We start from the raw sequence: 15713 nt of genomic DNA on the forward strand, positions 1-15713 counted from the left end.
GATAGATCTACTTGCATGGCAATAGTACTACAGCCATCTTGCTAGACAAGCATCTATCGAACACCCCTGAAACGCGTACGCCGCACCAAGCCCGCATCGTATGGCTCGCAGCGCCCCCTCTCCTATCGCTAACGGCCGCCTCGTGGTCATCCTGAACGCTTCTCCTCCACCTACTGCTGTTGATGTTGTCGTATTTTAAAGCAAACAGTGATATTGGAACAGGAATAGCTGCAAGGTCATCCAGCAACAGCCAACTGACACGTAATGACGAGCCGATCGCGACACTAGCGACACAACCAATAATAATAATAATAACGCAAGAACTCAAGGTATAAACGCGTCTAAGTTCGAAGCGCTTCTGCGCAGCCTAGTTTGGCTGTTGTCAGCGCTGGTAGCGGTGCACAGTTGTACGGGTGGCTACAGATACAGATCTCCAAAGAACAGACAATAAGAGCTTCGACGAAACATTCACAATGGAGAAATAAGTAGCGTAATAGAAATCAATGAGCCACGAGCGAATCAGTCGACAAGTGGGCATGAAAACTGAATTTTAGGTGAATCTATCGTGAGTCGCTTATATGTGTGCATACATATAGATGTACAGATACAGCAATGACAAGGTAACTGCATGCAACCTTATAACTCCGCACAGGTGAAAGCAATGAACGAACTTAACAGGGTTTAAGCCAATAACGAAGTTGTTGGTCTTTTTGTCTTTGACAAGATACGAATTGCAACGAATTCGTACAACATGCTTGAATCATCTGTATCGAACGTCAAAGCGTCAGAAGTTATTTCAACTTAAGTTACCCTTGCCGATATGCAGTAATATTACTATTCCATCGCGGACTGTCGCAACACACGCTACTAAACTGCGCAACAGTCTTGAAATGTATTTTTAACACAAGCCTGTAGAAGACACTTCTACAACAAGAAGCGCCAACAAAACTAAACAACACACACAGATAATATATCAGTATAAAGACAAGCCGAATTTCTGCAGGTCAGCTCATTTGACCGCTGTAATCGGCTGCAACGGATGCTGATGTACGTCCATGCTTCACTACATCTGTTAGTGCTGTTCTCTGTTTCTGGTCGCTCCTTTTTAATGGCAGCGATCACCGACTGAGGCGGTGGCCTTATGGCGACGTACCGAAAATGTCCGTCAAAGGGTGCGGCGTTAAATATGTTCGAAATCCAGCGGCCTAAACAGTTGGCCGTCTTTGCCTATATATCCCTTAGGGCGATCAAATAATATAATTCAGTATAGTCATTTCTATAAAATGTCACTTGCTTTTGGTTTACCCTGTTGAAATATGGCTTTCGGGAAGATTAGAATTCTTAAGAAACGAGCTTCCTTATCGTTCGACAACGGTTTGACGAAATGCGACGAAGAAACAACACATTACCTTTGCGAAGTCTGATCAATGAAAAAAAGCACCAGTGCCAACTGTATGTAATTCTGAAAATTCGATAGTATTGAAATTTTTTTAAACTACGCGCGGTTAGCAGACGAAAGCTGGCTGGTACATACTCCAGTTTTTACGAAGTCATGAGAAAAATATGTTGACTTTTCACCAGAGAAAATTGATTTAAAAATATCATTTAGTGTTGAATATCAACGGTCCGTGGTCAAGTTTTTGCTCGTTGAAAGCGCACAGTGCTGCGCAAATTCATCAAAAATCAATTAGGCAAGGAGGCCTTAAACGAAAACGCAGTAGGTGAATGGTGCAAACGTTTCAAATAGGGGACTGGACTATTAAAAGCCAACGAGGAAGTGATCGGATGTTGAGACTTGAGAAACAAGAATACATTGCCGCAATCAAAGTAGCTTTTCGCGGGGATAAAGTTTCGAGCCTAGGGGCTCTGTCAGTCAAAATTGCCACACTCTAACATGTAACGTATTATAAAATTACAAGCCAAATATTAAAAATGCGTTATCTGAGTAAAAAAATGGGTTACCCCTTGAATCGGCTCCATGCTAGTTGAAAATGCAGTGATATATACTCCACGTGCAATTGCGGAATTTCCATCAACAAAAAGCCTCCTGGGGCATACCGTCGCCATAGATGAGGTACGGTATAATCATTACCGCCAGCCAGTGGATCAGGCAAGGAAATGGCGTCGCTTGGCAAAGAACTTGAGTCCGAATGCAGCGATGTCGAGTAGGTTTGCATATAAAGTGTTACTAGCACCTGCGGTGGACACCTACTACTATGAAGCGTTGGTCGAAAATGAAGCAATGAATGCAGCCCGGCATCTCGATTCCCTCGACCAACTTCTAAAGCGTTGGCACGGCAATCGGAAGCAAACAATGTAGCAATGTCTATGGGAATGTCAGGCCTCATTGCGATGTCTCGGTTACTTCTTGGATTGAACAAAAGAACACACTGCTTATTATTCCAAATCTAAACCTGTGTAATTACAGGGTTTTCCATGCTCTAAAATGGTGACTGGTGGGCAAGCATCTCCCATTATCGATTTCTATCGAGAAGCCATAGACAGATAACTCTGGCTATCGAAAAGGGCTGCCAGAGCGTTGGCACAACGAAATGAAACTAAATAGTGCCTCTAGGGCACTGAAAAATCATTCCGGCTCAATAAGTTTTGAAGTTTTTCTGTTCTAAAGTTTGGAACAGCCTAATATATGTATATGTGTGTGTATGATATATGAATGTAACTTAATAAAAAGTCGCTAACGCTAAACACAGACTTGCACAAAAAATAAATCCTCAGAAACCTCGTTTTATGTTTTTAATTTCCATTTGTTTAATTTCATTTAATCCATTTAATTTCCATTAATTCCACCAAACTAGAAAAGTAGTGGAAACCAAATTAGATGACAAACAAGATATCGTTTAAGAACGCGATCGCAAACGACCTATGTAAGATAAGAAACGTGATAAAATGTAAAATATCTCGGATCATTCACGATCTCGATTGTGAAAATTCTATCTGGCTATTTAACGTAATCTTTGAAGCTTATTCAAGTGAATTCAAACACGTCTAACTCCTGTTATTTTCTGGAAATGGTAATGAACTAGAAAGGATTTGGTGAGAAGCTTGGCTTCAGTTTTAACCTGTATTTTGAGATTAAATCGGGCAAAGGAATTTTTATAATTATCGATACTGTTAGCATTGAGTAAAAGGTATGAATTATCGTACCTTCGTTTAACGAGAAAAATCTATACCATATTCTAGTCGAATAAAAGTAGTACTCATATCGTGCCTTGCCTGTGGTAAGCATGTAGCCTGCATCGTACGACTCGCTAAGGATATCACTGATGTTGCGCATACATCTCAGTACGATCATTGATGAACCCCGACTGTTATAAAAGGAAGTATATTTGAGATAAAATCTATTTTGAGAAATACGACTTTGTGTAGAACGCTCTGTAAAACTATACACACAATGCAGTAAAAACTTTTCGTCTATTGGTGAAGCTGTTATGCTGACAACACTCAACTTCTCATAGGAAATAATGATAAAAAGTAAATATTAGAATTCACGAACATAGTTTTAATAGTCAGCGTTATATGAACGAAGCTGGCTAAGATGGCAAGATGTTAAAGATCGTGTTAATCGCGGAAAGCAGCGTGGCAAATGCCTCTGCCAGCACTCAGATCTGTCTCAAGCTGGTTCTTTTGGCCTCTGTTCGGGTTATCAATAGAACTAGTAGCGACTACGTGTGGCGACACCGCGTAACGGTTTACGGCTACATCTGCCTCTGATTGTCATCGCAGGACCACTACTAGTACTTGGTGACGGCCTGACTGTTCGTCCTACCTGTCAACATAGATTTGGTCACACAGATATGCCGGAGAACAGCGCATTACATCTGTAGGACATGCGCCATTGTCTGTCTTCCGATGAATGATACAAACCGAATGATAACGACAGCAATTTTATGACAGGATATAGCGCGCTAGCATGACAAGTTGGGGTCCTAGTTTTACGCCTGGCACAACAGAAGCGCCAGCCTGCGTATGGTTCTTATCGAAATGGATGACGATTAAAGCGTCCGTTCTTCCCTGCGTCCTTAGTGCGTCTCCATCAGTGCTTCGACGCCGAGAACTTACACCCAAGTTCACCACTGTATTGGTCGGTATTTGCACAGATCTGTTGCCGATACGTATAGGTAGAAACATAGGCAACTTACGATGTGTCTTATACGAGTGTGCAGCAGGCAACATCTAAGGTATCGTCGCCTGTGCTGGTGTCTAGAGATTGAAGCCCGACTTGCTGTTATGATGTACCTTCAGGGATCTTCACCTTCCCTACGCCAATGAACCTTCATATATCGTTTCGTGGGCCTGGAGCGAGCCGAAACCATGTGGGGGATAGAGTCAGTTCTGCCCAGATGGTTCAAGTAGCTCCTTTTGTGTGTGTTGCCGTGCTACGTTTCATTTTGTTGCTGATGCTACTCTGAGCGAAGATAGAACCCGCGCGTTCCCTTCGCCCGCTACTGGCCACGGGTTGTCTGAGTGAAATCGAGAGTTCAATAACGTCGTCGTCGGCCGTTACTTGCTCGGTCTAAAGAGATCGTCCTTCCATCTGCCTTGTCCTGCGCTTGCATGCTAGTCTACTTTTTCTTCCTCATAGTCTGCTGCTAGTCATGAGTCGTCAGCGACCGAATCTCGTATAAACATTCTTTGAGTCTCTACGTACGCTGAGGTCGGAGCTCAATGACCTGATCAGAATAGACTCATCGACAAGCCAGCTTCCCTTTCTCTCTCGTTGCCGTCCCCGCTGGTCCTTGGTAGATTTTCTCGGCCACTTTATTCTCTGCGATGCCTTACGATGTGGAGCAAAAGCATATTGTTTAGATGTCTGGTTCAATGCCAATGTTAATCGTAGAGCTTCATTATCACCATTGCGATTATTGTCTTCTAAAAATCTATCGATGTGATCTAAAAAAATGGAGAAAAGATAAACAAAACTAATGGTACGCGGAAAATCGTGCACACACGACAGGCTTCTAACGGAAACAACAATGTAAGCCTATATTGCTCTTCTTCCCGACTTGCTACTGCTTGAAAGCTTATTGTTTTTAAGTTCATGATATGAGCGAAAGGCTCGTTATGAGGTCAAATGTCTTTATGTTTCTTTAAGTTGCGAGTCCCTCAGAGACATCTCGTATGGACTGGTTCCTTCGATGATACATTAGGGTTCAGTGCGTCATACGTGTAGCGAGATAGCGGCAACAGAATTGGCAGTATCGGAGAAACCTAAGAAACAAGGGCTCGTCAGTTTGAAACAACGACAAAACTTGCCTGTGTAAGTTTGCCTAGAGCCTAATGATTTGCTCCTAGAAACAGAGACGACCTTAGCTTTCACCTATAGCGAACGCAATCTGATCAGATATCCACACGCTGGCACAAAGGGTCAACGCGACAATAGGTATGTGCCAGACCAGGGTACCTGCAGATGCGCCTGGGCACGGCTGCTCTTCGAGGGTGCAGGGAAATCGGATGGGAAGCGAGAACCGAGCTCCCGTGAGGGAGTGAGTGGGCCGCCTCAATGCGGAAGCAAATGTATAAAAGTGAAATCGACAATCTGCCATCTCACGAGACATCAACGAGAGCGCATTGGTGAAGCAGTGAAATGCCTTGCCGCTTTGGATCCTTCACTATGACGATGACGACGACCACGACAGTGATCACTATACACGGTTCTCGTAGTAATAGGCGCGTGCTGCCGCTGCCGCACATGGAACACCATGACGGTGTTGATCATGGCGTATGCCAGAAGGAGCCAATCCTCGAATAGGCGAAGGAGTCATTGAACGTTTTAGGGCCGGGGCCGAGGGGTGCGCTCTTAGTATCGTTGGGTTGGGATAAATGAGAAGCAACTGTGCGCAAAAGGAAGTGAACCAGCCAGCATAGCTGCTGCAGCAAGTCTAGAGCTGCGATGCCGAAGTGAAATTCAACTAGTTGGTGGAGGACCAAACGATAGGTAGTCGCTACTGACGCTGCTAGTAATGATAATGATAATGTGGATAGCGCGGGCCAGTGAAGAACAACGGTAGGTTGGTTGATACCGTTGGTTATAGGAAGGTGGCGCAAGATGCCACGCGCCGTCGCCAGCTCGTGCACCAGCAACGGTTTTCACCGGTTACAGGCCCGTCTGTCTAGGCCAGGTTAACAGCCGGTGCTTGTGGGTAGTGTGGTGACCCCTTCGGCCAGCGGATGGGAAGGACACGAACAAAGAAACAGCAGGCGTTTCCTTCTACTACTAATAATACTACTGCCACGGTCGGTTTTTTGGCTATCCGCTAACAACAGGCCACCCCCCAGTCGCTCGCTCACGGAGTAGGACTAGCTGTAATGGTCACAGTCAATATCAACGGAGACGGCTGCTGCCGCTCGATCGTTGGGTCCGCACATCGATATAAATCTGAATTAACGCTACGCCTCAGTCCTAGTCGTCCTTGTCGTCATCACAAGGTGACGCCAACTCGACCCCCTTCCCCGTTCCCCGCGCCTCCCGACTACTTAATGAGCTACGCCACTCACATCATCGCATACGCGTTCGTACATTGATGTCACTGCTCGTGTTTATATGTAGTTGTTAATACTTATTTTATACAAAGACCTAACTGCGTAGTAAGTAGCGCACCTGCTTCAGCCAAAAATGAACGGTTTAGACTGCTGTATGTTTCTATATTTGCTCGATACGTCTTCTCGTTTGCTGCAACCGTTTTTCTATGGCCAAACGTTTTTGTTGTTATTGCTATTACTATTCGTATTACGATCATCACCGCGATGATTGGCGACGTTCTTCAGCGGCACCAACCTATGCTAGCCAGCCATACTTCAGAGATCACTAGACTCTTGTCTAAGACGATTAGAATTAGAGAAAGTAACCAATTCTCTCTTTCATACTGAAGTTTATTTTACTAAAAGGAGACGAATACGTAAATAAATATACTATGGTGTCTAGAGGTACTCCTACCGATCAATCATTGTCACAGTTCACTTCAGGCATACTGACACACATGGTGCTCTGTTAACACCGTCTGCTCGTTTTCATTGCGCCTCCTTTTTGGTTCCAATTTGCTATTACTCCATTGACTAACCCCGCCAGGAATAGGTCGGAGGCCAGGCGGGGGATCTAAATATTTGAGGTGGTACCAGTTTCAGCAAACGGTTACGTCTGGCCATCGGCAGCACGAAGGACAGAGTCGAAACAGAAGCAGCAGTAGTAGCAGACCGAACAGCGGATAATCACGTGTGTGCGTGTGCAGGCAGGTATCTTCCGGCGACCTCGACAATGAGCGCTTCATCACAAGGACGACAACTAAACAGCGCTTAGACGCGCCAACATGATCAGGTCATTTAACAACGACGACGACGGAACGAGCGAAATTACGGAATTACTACGGGGCAGCAGCGGGGCAAAGCCAACGATGGCCGATTGCGGATGCAACGAAGCCGTTGGTGACGTAGAACTAATTGATATGAACTATGATTACGAGTTGTAGCGGTAGTAAAAATAAAAATAGTACTACAACAAGTATCAGCAGTAACAGAACTTGTGATGATAATAACAGTACTATACATCGATCCATCGATGAATGCTCGCGCCATGCAATAACTATCCTAGCGCTATTGTAGAAATGATCATGATGATACAATATGCACGGCTAAACGAATGGATCAACTCAGACGTTTTAGGTGACGTCACTGTTGCGGACCGTTATCCATCGAAACGAGTCAGACATAGGTTTCTATAATAATAAAAATACATTCGCCTGGTAATTAACAAGAACTTCATGCACGATCGATTTACGTTAACATCGCCAGGAGACTGCTGCCGCGTTCTTCTGGCGAACCGGATTGTTTTCTTGGGGAAACAAATATGTAGAAATTATCGCTACTTGAAGACATCCCTTTACTTAAGGGATGAAAAACAGGAAATAACGTGACCTCGGTCCTTTCTTTGTGTCTGGACCAAATGCAATACGCTCTGCAAGAGAAAATATGAAGAGTTAAAGGAACTAGTGTATAGCAGCATAATGAAGCACAATAGAGAGAGATCAAGCTCTATCTGGTAAAGTTGATGGCCTTACCTTGAAACGAGTATACCTTTTAATACAATTCAGTTTGTTGACTTAGGCTACCGATACGGCTAATGTCTCCAACGGGCACTCTTATTATACTCAGGGAACCTTGCTCAAATTATTAGTAATCATAATATCATCATTATAACAGGCAGCCATCTGTCATATATCATCACCGTTGTGAGGAGATTAGCTTTCCATGGTCGCCGCCGTCATCATCGAGAAAGGATTGCCCTCGGTGACTGGTCACAAGCAGGAATGATAATATACTTATATACCGTTACTCCTGCAACCGCAGCAGGCATCAATGAGATTGGACAACAAATACAGATAATATATCGCCATAGAGACCAGCCAAACTTCTGCTATACTTCGACGCATTTCTGCAAGCCGGCCGATTCGACCATTGCATTCACAGCGGCTACTGAAGTATATGTACAAGACGTTCAGTATCGCTATCGGCGCTATTTTCTATTTCCGGTTGCTTCTTCGAGTCGTAGAGACCACCAATAAAGTGGTGGTCACATGGGGGCCTACCGAAGGTACTCCTGATGACGCGCATATATATTTCGATTTAAATAATACTTCGTCTGGATTCTAATATCAGCCCGTTTTTACACACATGAATTGAGTAGATTTGTTGGAACAATCTGAGTGACGATTTTCTTCTTATGAGACGTTTCGGCTATTTCGTAAGTTCTGTGTTAACTTCTTTGCTTGAATGGCAAACAGGTGTCGGTAATTGATTCCTTTCTTTGTCTGCCGCGACTTCGTTCATCCTGCAGCTCCTCGAGACGTGAGATCGTCGTTCCCAAAATAACGACTCATTAGACAACTACATAATACTACATAATCCGCTTTAAGGTATCGTTGGTTGAAAAAGTAAATAATAAAAACAACGAACATTACATAACATAGACATCAACGGCCTCGCCAGCATTACCGCTGTCGCTGGAGTAACAAATTGCAGATCTGTTAGCAATAAGAATACGATGTCATTGCCTCGGTTCACTTGGTAACGGCGACGGTAACAATTGCCGTCCTCTCAGCTGTTTTTGGCTTCTATACTGCCACACATAGGCAGCATATATAGTATTCTTTTATTTATCATTACATACATATATATATATATTATAGTCGGCAGTAGCCTTTTTCTGTTCTGACTGTTGTTCTTGATGCTGCTGTTGCTCGAAGAGTTACTCCGAAGCGGCGCGTCCAAGGCCGCTTTGCGAGGGCCCCACTCCCTTCATCTCCGTCCGTCGGTCCGCTCGTCCTTTAGTCGCTCAATCATTCGATGGCTATTTGACTCAGCGATTCGCTCACTTTGGACACTGACTGACTGAGTCGGTTAGGCCTACCGTTCATGCTACCGCCGCTGACGACTTTCAGGACCTTGAAGTTGAAAGTGATTTTCGTTGCCAACGATCTTACACCGCGCTACATTCGATTCATGATGAGCGCACGTCGTCGTGCGGTTATAACGCCTCCTTCTTATTTTTGTGCCAAACTTGCTGCGAGTAAGTTTTTCTTATTCAATTATGGCCTATCAAATTCGGGATGAATGTTTGCTATTCCGATACATATTGGTATAGTTGTTTAAAAAGCAAAAGTGGGAAAGAAACAACCGCTTCTCGTTCTATATAAACTTTAGTTTATACTTATAATATAACTTGGAGGCGTACGTTATGAGCAATTATAAACTAGGCGACATACATTGACATGAAAGGGCAAATCTGAGGTGACTGGCCGGCGGGCAAATTCTATGAAGGCTGCATCACTATAAATACATGGATATTCAAAATTTCAATGACAACAGAAAGAAAGACTTTCAAATGTCGTCATATTTTGGAGAATTATCAAGCAGAACGTTGCTATGAAAACGTACTGTGCTAAAGATCTGTCGTAGAGTAGAGCTTCAAAGTAATGGCGTGTATACAGCTAATAATTTTGGAAATCGATTTATTCGAAAAGTTCACTGACAGATATAAAAGGCATTCGCGGAGGAAAGTGGTAGTAACTAGGTGCAATTTGTTATAAGCAAAAATGACCTGGTAAGACAATCAGACGTTTAGATAGCGGCAACTAAAAATTGAGTCTTAAAAAACAGCGTCTTGAGTCCTAAATAGCGGTTGATCAAGCGCACGCTATTGTTGATTCGTTGCTCTACAACGTCGCAATGCGGCAGTTTTGCCCATTTACTTAGATATCACAAAGTTTAATCCTTATCTAGCGTCACCAAGATGAGCACGCTGGATAGCTTGAGACAGCGTTTTTTTACTCCTGCCATTTTTTCCATATTAAAGAGATGTGGAAACAACTCAGGACGTTCCTTCTGCACACTCTGTAGATATACCGACTTATGTAGCAGTTGTCCTTTTCGTAATATTGCTCAGAATCATTCTCGTTGCATTAGAATAGTCGACTGGAACGTACCCTTCAAGTTAGGGAAGTAAGTTTTAAACTTAGCAAGCCACCAAGGTAAGTTGAAAGTCAGCTTCGTACACACTGAGTTGTTTCGGCAGCTCTTTGACTCAGGTGAGAACCGGGTAAGTAAAGATGTTGAAAATATTTAGAAATCTTTGACAGCCATCTAAGGAGAGGCGTGATGCAAGCGTAAAATTTGGTAATCTCGATAACGGCAATGAAGTTCTCTTCCAAACGGATATCAACAAACGAAAAATAAACAATAAACCGACAGCGACTAGAAGAGAAAATGCACATAACTTATATATCAACTTTATAGTTATATATTTTCGGCGCAGGCGTTGGTGTTATATAATGTAATCGTCATATACTTGGATAAACAAGTCTGAACAAAGATGAGTAAAACTTCTTCCATCAAGCTTTCTAATAGCTTATAACGCATATCACAGACTTTAACGATGATTGCCAAATTATCTACATATAACAATAAACAAAAAACAAATTTTGAACTGAGCCCATAACTTAAAAAGGCTAGAACTTTCGTAAACTGAGCCAGTGACGCGGAGCAACTGCAGAGGCTTCAATGGAACTTTGCTAAAAATCAACTTACATACTATAAAAATTATAAAAACTATAAAAATTAAATTATTTACATTAATCATTTTTCAAGATACTCGAATCTCGTTGTCGTTTCGAGCGAGACTAAGCCGCCATCTAACGGAACTTGAAAAGATGTCGGAGATGATATTGTTGTTATTATTATTATCTTTGTCATGCTAAGATGATAGTTCACTGATAAATAAAATAGGTTTCAACGTGTGAGATACAGTTGTAGAAGTCCTATGATCGTAAAGATGTAGAAATTATTTTCTAAATCAAGGAAAAGTTCCTATGTCAAAGAGGTCAACCATACACAATTTAAGATGATATTCACGCTTGGCTGAAATTCGTCTCCGTGGCCCCGTTATGCTCATCAATTATAGGCTACAACAGCCACAAATGAGCCGGAACTGACTGCCGCAAATTTAGGAAGTTCAGAACTAGCGCATTTAAAGTTTTGTATCTTATCTTGTTTGAATTAGATTATTATTATTATCATCATCATCACCATCACCGCCACCTATAACTTGCTTGAGAATGTTTTCGTCGGTGATATACCTTTCAACAAAGAGGTCGAATCCGAAGCTCTTAAACTTCAACGATGTTTATGCGTTTAAATTTTAGAGAGAGAAAATCTATGGTTAGCCTTACATACTGAACCTTTTCGGAAACTGTATTCTGCACAATAAAGAACATGTAGAGGCAAATCGTATGTCCTTTTTCTTTTTTTCTTTACACAAATATATCCAGAGGCGGGCAATAGAAAATGGGATAAAATCAAGTGTAGGCCCCACTTCGAAGTTCTTCATTTTTAAGTCCTCTTTAATTTCATTACCATTCCAATCCCATCTATGATCAGTGGTCCTTAAGATAGTCGCTTAGCTGTTCACTCGGACGCTGTGACGCCGTATGGATTTCGGTAGCGTTAGAGGAATACACAGTTTCTAATCAGCGAAACCGATACGAGAAAGCTGGCATTCAGCAATAGACAGTATTACTGTTAGAACCAAGCTGCTGACTACTAGCAGTGTTTGTATGAAGATAGATTAAAGCGGTGATCAACAGGCTAAAGCGTAAACGACGCGAAGTGAGCAAATGAGTAAAAAAGAAAGCATTTAGACTCTCGTTCGGTCGATCGATCGTTCGTTATTGTTTTGCTTTGCTGCCGCCACCGCCGCCGCCGCCGCCATCGTCGTCGTCGGCAGAAGTGCAGAACGGAACGAGATGAAGGCCCGACGCTGCCACTGTATAAAGAGGATAGCACGACGGTGACAGTGATGCGATGGTAGCACTGCGTTACTGTAGCTGGTTTTCTTATTCAAGTTCAGGGCCTCCGAGGGGCCCCGAGATGCGCGCCGCGCGTTTCACTACCCCACATCTCTCTATGTACGAGTGTAATAACAACGTCATCAGCAGCAGAAACGCAGCCTCTTTCACATTTCAAGGTTAACCGACGCCGACGAACGCATAGGGGTGACTGCCCTCCCTGGTAAAGCATCTCAGTGGTATCGAGCGTCGTTGCTATTGCCACCATCAGCGGCACGATCAGCATCACTATGGTGGCCTCTACGAATCGCTCGCTGCTTTTTGTTGGTCCGTTTGGCCGTCCGCCATTGCGTAGCTCCGTAACGTTACCGCGGCCGTCGGTCGATACTAGTGTCTCCATTGCGACTGCTACTGATTGCGGTGGCTATGGCGGTCACTAGTAATACCGATGATTGGCGGGCTACAACGAGCGCACAAAGCGTCTACCAAGCAAAACTAGAAGCCAACGATCACAGTATGTACTGTTGCAGCTGCCTGCTCGCTTAGCTGTATTGAACGGGCGCCGCACTGGCCTCGTTGGCGTCAGAACGGCTGCGGTTCTCGCAGACAGAATGGCAGACCGACGCAGTCAGCTCATCGTTGGTCAGCGTCTGCGACGCCGTCGTTCGACTGACGATGCCAATGTGTCGCGGAGGAGCAGTTGAGAGGTGGGCCCGCTCAAGCTAACGGCCATGAACGGCAACGATGGCAAAGGACAAAGCAAGCCCCCAACTTTCAGCTGGTTGACCCAGCTCCTATTGTCTTCACTACTATAGCACTAGAAGGATGGCGAGGATAGGACCGAGGTGATAATAGCATTAGTGTATGAAGTATTTGAAAAGTACAGAAAGACTTAGCATTAGGAAAGGGAATGTTTGTCATCTGTCTTTTCTTTTTCTGTTTATATTTTACTTTCAATACGATCAAACAGGCCCTTTACAGCAGAGTGGGCTGACACAAACTGAAAGGCTGGAACAGAAAATGGAGCAAAGAGCTACCGGCTTTATAAAGTATTGATGAATTTTACTTGATTTAAAGCTTATGTCTCAATGTTATTTACCTCGATATATTCATTTAATAAAGATATGCATATTACGTTGACCTGTATGAACTGCACGCTGAGAGATACGCTAAACATATCTCGGCCGTTCGCTTACCTAACAGTTAAATGTACTAAAAAAAATGATCTGGCTAAAGATGGATCTTTATACGCACTCGGTTTATCTTATCGCCACCAATTAGATGTAAATTGTTACTCATTAATTAATGTTGTTTTAGTAAGTTCGTATGTTTGCCAACAGCTTCGAGCTCAGGATTCCTCTCAAGTAAGTTAATGAATCACATTGGTCACATGCACACCCTACGAAAAAAGTTGCTATAGCACTTTTAGGCTGGATATAGTTACCTCAAACCCCCGTTTGCTCCTGGAAACCTTTCTTCCCCGTACCAAAACCCTCTAGCTAACCGACATATAATACGTAGCGTATATATATAATGTTCTGTGAAAAACAAAATTTAAAAAAAAAAAATATAAATATATATATATATTTTTTATATATATATATATATATATATATATATATATATATAAATATATACATATAGGATTACACTCTCTTTGACATCTTGCTCTACGTTCCCTTCGTATGCTTGTACCATACATAAATAGTGGTTGAAGTATATATGAAACTTTGCGGCTAGTTACTGAGTCGAACATTCTGCTGCTGGCCTCGCAGATTCCATAGGGCTACATAGGGCCTTCCTCTTCTTGAATGCCCCGGACGCTAACTGTTCGTTTCTTTTATTGTTCTGCTAGTCCATCCCCATAGGTGCCCCCTCCATTTCGGTAGGGAGGCGTTGTCCTGAGCACGCACTTGTCGGGCGTTGCCGTCGAAGTCGTCGTTGTTGATGTGGCTTCTCTCCTCGTGTCCTCGTCCTTGACTTTGAATTGGGTCCGTTGCCCCGGGCGTTCGCCCAATGCTCACCAGAGGGACTACTATCGGCCTTAATGTCGTCACCATGCACATGGTCGGCCAGCGAGCCAATGGCAGTGCCGGCAGTATCAGAAGCGTCAGAGCGAGTCCGTCAGGGTCAGAAAAAAAAGAGGAGCGTTGGCCACGGTAGAGAAACCGCCGAGTACAAGCGAAGAGCTGCTAGTGATTGTTAATGCATCGAAGAAGACCAGCCAGCCCGTTGTCGACTGCTGACGCGCGTTGGGTACTTAGGGACCGCCAGATTGCGGCCTGCTGACGCTCTACTCTAGGCTGCAATCGCCGTAATATAGAGTCGCGTTGGTCACTGTCATACGCCGACGACGACGACGACGACGACGACGATAAAGAGAGAAAAGGGCAAGTTGTACGGTACGATGATACAGTCGGTCGGTCGGTCGATAAGAGCAAACCGAGCTTCAGAACAAAAGAAGTGGCAGCAGTAGCAGAAAGAGGTCTTGTGTGGGGCGTAGAAATGCCTCCAATGTCGTTCACCTATAGACATTGGTTGAGGGGCATAGGATCTCGTTTCACCGGCTACAGTTGTTTACGATAGTGGCGTTCGGCGACACAGAGATATAGATAAATGAAATGCCGGAGCTAGCCAATGATCACTTTAACCTGGCGGAAACACGCACAATACAGTGGCCGACGGGGAAGAAGCCGATTGGAAAGAGCTGTATTTATATATATATATATATATATATATATATATATATATATATATATATATGTAAGATAAAATATTGGCAGCTAGATAGAATATAAGGCGCAGATAAATATACTGAAAACATCTCCACAATATTTCTAGAGTATAGCTGTCTGCCCTTATAGTTAATTCATCCAAAGATTGTACTATAATATAGGGGAAAGGAAAAACAAGTCGGCTGTACTACTAACTTGTGTGGATACCGTAAATACTCCAAAAATTGTTAACGCGGACTTGCTTCGTTTCCAGCCTATGGATATATAAGTTGATTGTAGATTAACTGCGCTACTACTAACGAAATCTAGAGACAGATCTTTGTCTGTGTCGTTACGCCTTAGTCATCCTATCGGTCTATATTAGAAAAAGGTACGGAATTTCTATTTGCGGTTCTCACTTGTTTGCTCCGAAGATACAAATCCGAAATAAAAACTAAAGTGATTATGTTTACCTGAAAGCTGTCTGCGAGTACAAATAAATGTTGTTAACATCGCTGTACGTTCTTTGGGTCGCTTCTCGGTAAACGTCCGAATTGTTGCTTATGTCTGCGAACCGTAATTATATTGGCCGACCTGGTGGCCTTCATCCCGCGCGATTAATAGTACAATTTCATAGAATAGTACA

The 15713-nt window shown here is 43.3% G+C and overlaps 1 protein-coding gene across 17 annotated transcripts in view; it reads left to right on the forward strand.

The window, feature by feature from the left end:
* LOC147754673 (uncharacterized) overlaps positions 1 to 15713 on the forward strand; it is a 115901-nt gene that overhangs the window by 39950 nt on the left and 60238 nt on the right. For 16 of the 17 annotated variants that reach the window (XR_015317224.1, XR_015317225.1, XR_015317233.1 and 13 more), the window contains one exon: positions 7138 to 13487. The exons of the other annotated variant lie outside the window; for it this stretch is intronic. The gene's annotated coding sequence lies outside the window, so the exon portion shown is untranslated. Of the gene's footprint in view, positions 1 to 7137; positions 13488 to 15713 lie in introns of those variants that run through there. 17 annotated transcript variants of the gene reach the window in all.

The sequence above is a fragment of the Varroa destructor genome, unplaced genomic scaffold (assembly GCF_002443255.2).
Source record: "Varroa destructor unplaced genomic scaffold, Vdes_3.0 BEIS01000007.1, whole genome shotgun sequence".
Classification (NCBI taxonomy): domain Eukaryota; kingdom Metazoa; phylum Arthropoda; class Arachnida; order Mesostigmata; family Varroidae; genus Varroa; species Varroa destructor.